Source organism: Phalaenopsis equestris, unplaced genomic scaffold (assembly GCF_001263595.1).
Source record: "Phalaenopsis equestris unplaced genomic scaffold, ASM126359v1 Scaffold001328, whole genome shotgun sequence".
NCBI lineage: Eukaryota > Viridiplantae > Streptophyta > Magnoliopsida > Asparagales > Orchidaceae > Phalaenopsis > Phalaenopsis equestris.
The window spans coordinates 188,734-193,982 of NW_018165767.1; positions in this window are offsets into that span (position 1 = coordinate 188,734).

The following is a 5,249-nucleotide window of genomic DNA, read 5'->3' on the forward strand; positions in this document are numbered from 1 at the left end:
GTAGTATTTTAAAAGAAATCTAATTGACTACAAGACTACAAAGATTTATAACCAATTAAAATATTGATTAAGAAAATATAATAAAAATTATTAAATTAGATTCAAATGATATTTTAATATAAATAATAATTTTTTAAATCTTGCTAAAACCCTTATTGTATTATGGCTATATGATTAGGGTTGTTAAAATGACTCTTTGTTCGTGAACAGCTCATGTTCGGCTCGTTAAGCAAACGAGGCGAACACCAACACACTTTTTGAGCTCAAAATATAAACGAGCCGAACACGAACGAGTCATGTGAAATTTATGTTTTTGCCATAGATATTATTCTAATACTTTAGTCTTTTAAATCATATTAAAGTTGTCAAAAAATTTCTTGGGATTTATCAAGATTTACTCAACAGCATAGTAAATAGTTTTTCAGAATTTAACTCTTTCATAAAAGATTTACAGGATTTAATAAATCATGTTTTGCAACCAAACAATCCCTTTATATCTTTTTGTAGGTGAATTTAAAGAGGATTTAGTTAAATCTTAACTAGCGATTAATCAAAATAAATATAATATTATTTTACATGCATCTTCAACCTCATTTTGTGGTAAAGATAGTTCAAGTAAGGTTTAGCAAATCTTAAATTCTAATTTATATTAAAACCCTTTTGATACAATGGATATTAGATTTTATTAAATTTTGTGAACTTATTTAACAATTTATTTCAAAGCATTTTTTAAAAAGTTATAAATTTAATATTGCATATTAATAATATAATTATTAAATTTAATTAAGTTTACATTTATTTTATTTTAAGTAATATTAATTAATAATTAACTATTTATTAAATTTATTTTCATTAATAAAAAATTGTTAAAATAATTATTTATTAAGTAGTATTTTAAAATTCATTCTTTACTTAATAATTAATATTAATTATGCTTATTAAAATTTAATTATAATTAATTTAATTTAATTTGGTTAATTAATTATGATGTTCTTATGATCTGTTTGGGGCAGCTACAGCTTAGTTGCCCCAGTAAGTTGTTGTGGGAAAGCTGCTACTAGGAATCTAGCAGACTGTTTGTTTCAGGTGGTTGAAAACAGTAGTGTGACAGTTATTTTTGTACAAATGACTATTTTGCCTATGTGTAGTAATACTTAGAACTGTTTCGACCAAGATAAAGGTGGAAGATAAAATTCAGCTGATCTCTCTTTATAAAGTATTGTGTTGGTGTATCCTACGACCTTGGCTGCACCCACAACTAACAAACATAATGGCAACATACAACTATAGTAGACGAAAGAAACATGAATACAAAATCTAAACCACAAGATGGAAATTCAGGCAAGAATCCATTAATCCAAGACAAATATCTGAAGAAGAAACATTCCAATTTCCAAGGCAAACCAAAATCTAGGGAAAATAGGAGAATGTAGATATCTGACCTAATTAAGCGATGAAAGGAAAGTGATAATTTCATACTCTTTCGGAAATTTAACGAGACTAGCAGTCACCTCCCTCCACTTGCGACAAACGCATGCGTAGGCAACCACGCTCCTGCGAAGCAGCCATTGGCCCTTGCTCGCATCTAGGGCTGCAAGAAACATCCTCCTCATTAGCAGAAGCAATTGCGGTCGAAGTCCCTACACCTGTCTCTCATCGGAGAAGCAGATCGTCGCCATCATCGGACTGAGTTCGTCGAAATGCTTTTCTTTGGGTGGATAGTTCGACAGAGGAGCAGCCCTTTTTTGGAAAGAATGCCCACCGTCGAGACATCTCCTTCCTATCCCGATCTCAGGTGCTAAGGCAGAAGAGGCTCTATCGTGAGACACTGGGAGCGCGGGCAATGGAGATAAAAACCGATCGATAATGCGGGCTGCGGGGTCGATCCGGCGGCCCGCATTCCACCTATTTTAGCGGCGAGCGGCCGCAAACGCGGCATCCAAACAAAAAAAGTTTCTTAAGCTTCGCAGTTGGTGCAACGCAGCAAGAAATACGCGGCCCCAAACAGACCCTTACTTATCAAATTTATATAATCATAATTAGGTAATAAAATATTTATTAATTATAATTTATTATATAATTAAAATTAACAAAAACAAAGTTATATTAAATCCCACTTAAAACCTATCTTCCCATTCCACTTCTCCAACCAAAAACCCTCGCCTTTCTTCCCCCTCCATTAGTGTTACCCGAAACCATTGTCTATGTTTACCTTCCCCCTTTAATGCATGAATAGCTCACAATATTGTCACAAGTAGAGTTAGCAGAGAAGACAACGATGGGATCATAACCTACAAAATAATCTTATCTTCCTCCCCCTTTATATGTTTGGCAAGATTTAGAGTAAAACATGCTCAAATCATGCGTGCAAACAACACCAAAATCTAACTATTCTATGGGTTAGAGATATTTTGAAAATAAATCTTTGAAGGGACGAAAGGAGAAAATACCTATGCCATTAAAGACTTCAGCTATAATGCCTTTTTCCGACTAGTTACTTCTTTTTTCCTCTATGGTTTAGATAGTGAGGGTTTCAAGCAAGAGGGGATTAGGTACAATATTAATTCATTAATAGTTACTTAAAAATGCTAAATTAAGTAAAACAATATTATTTGTGATTTAATTTGAAATTCATATCTTTATTATTTATGAAATATAAATTTATGAAGATATTATTTTATATAAGTTTTTTTTTTTTGTTTAACTTTTCTAAGGCGAGATTATTTTTTGTGATTTTAATATTTTTATAATTTATGATTAACAATTATATTATCTAAGATAATTAGTGTTGAATTAATTAAATTATGATTGATACTTATTTGATAAAGAAGTGATCACTATAATTAATAAAGAAGAAGGATTGATTAATCTTTAATTAGTTAATGAAATTATGTTTAATGATTCATTTGCTTAGTAAAAAAAATTGAAATTAACTGATGAATACTAAAATATAATTAATGATTGATTAGTTTAGTGAATTCCTACTAATATTTAATTATCTCAGTAAATAAGTAATTACTTATTAGTATAGTAAAAATTTTAAAAAAATTAATTCAAATTAAATTAAGTTTAATAATTTAATCATCAATATTTAATACTAAAATCTTATTTGATCTAACAAACTTAAATCATGTGATTATTAGCCACAAAGTTCATCGGGAGTTAAACATTTTAACTCCTATCATACCAAACACTTTTTTTTATTAATTATTCATAGCTTTATTAAATTTGGAGTTTTAAGGCTTATAGAATTCTATTTGATAAATGTACAATCAACTAAAAAATCAGGGTTCTAATAATTTTTGGGATTTACACACTCATTCTTCTTAATCATTTATATATATATATGATAATTAAATTTTAATATTTACTTATCTAATATTAAACTTTTAACATGTCATCCAAAATATCTCAAGGAATATTCATTTTAAAGCAAAATATGCTCTTTCAAGTATATGTTTTGTTGGGATTATGACACTCTTAAGTATTGTATCAATAAATATTGCAGTGTAGGTATTATATATGTAAATACATAAAAATTATATGACATGTATTAAAACTCCTAAATTTTTTGGAGATTTATATATATAGAACTCAAAATATTAGTATTTACCTATTTTACAACTAAACTTTACTATCTATAGATTTAATACTTAAAACATCAAAATAAAATAAAAATAACACCTAACCATTATGTCATGATGCAACTCAATCCCCTCGCCCCTAATCTGAATGCCAACCTTTGCTATGATATAGTCACATGCCTCACCTTTTTTGAGCCCAAAGTTGTTGCTGATCCCGTTGCCTCTATTTCTCCAAACTCATTAAATCACCGCCAACCTCTCCATCTCCTAGTTATTAAAATCATTGTTGTTAACTTATTGCTTTTGAGCTTGCTAAGTAATAGCTAATCTTACTGCCTCTGAAGTCACATTTTAGACCTCGCCAGCTCCAGTGAGATCTAACCCACCTTGGTGCCTCCACGCTTGCCATGTCACCACTAACTTGATTGACAACCTTAACACCACCAAAAAGATTCATTAATTGAGTTAGGATAGTGCTAAATGACATAAATAGTGAACTTTAGGTGTTCAATAGTTAATCCTAGCCGTTTGTGTTATATAATTACATTGCTTATTTGACTCAAATTTAAGTTTTGAACATCTTATTGAAATAGTTGCAGATAATTTAATAATAAAATAGATAAGACAATCCAATAAAATCAAAATTTTTAATGATTTGATCATTGATCCTTCATGATTCTTAGCTAAGGAGAGCTTAGTTGTGGATGGATCAATCGAGGATTGATTTGGCCAGCATAGTTCAATTTTCTAAACTGTAAAGATCATTTCATTGGGTTCTTGAGAAATTGTTGATCACTTTGCTAAGATAATTTCTACTCTATCTTATTCCTTAATTTATATTGAGACACTATTTACCCACTCAAGTCAACATCATGTTGTATAAGCTCATATGGGAAGCCATTTTTTGATGCTTCTAGTGTCTAATTAAAAGATCAAATGGATTCCTAATTTGATAAGCTTATGTTCGAATCGAGTGTATCAACAATACAAATCCAACGAGATCAAGAACACTCAATTGTAACATCTTTAAGGCACTCAAATATCTACAAAACACCTTCTAATCAATGGAATCTCTCTGAGCGTCTGATGGAGGTCAAGATTCATTCCTTATTTACAGGGATGTCTCTCCCATATATATATATATATATATATATATATAACCCTAACCACTTCATGAAAGGGGACTTAGACTGTGAATTCGTGAAAGACCATAACTTGGAGGAGACAATGTTTTACACTAAAGATCTAATAAATTTCACTCGCTTTTGTAGCCTCCATCGACTGTCGGCCACCATCAACCATCACTCATCAACCACTGTTAAACATCATTTAATGTTGACCTCACTTTTGTTGAGGTCTAGTCTTTCTTCCTTAAAAGCCTAGGAGCTAGCCATAAAACTTTCCTTTTAACTATCCTAGAGGACTAGGAATGGAACCCTACCCATTAAAAACTCTAAAAACCTCTTTACTCTTCTTAAAGTTTCACATGTATGGTTTTCACCACCAACAATTAGTGGGATGAAACTAGCATGAGGGAGCACAAGAAGAGTCCCCATAGACTGTAAAGCCTTAGGGCTAGCCCCAAGTGGCTTGGTCTTGGTCAGGCTTACACACGCACCTCATAACATTTTCACTTACAACCTAAAACCCTAAAATCACCTACAC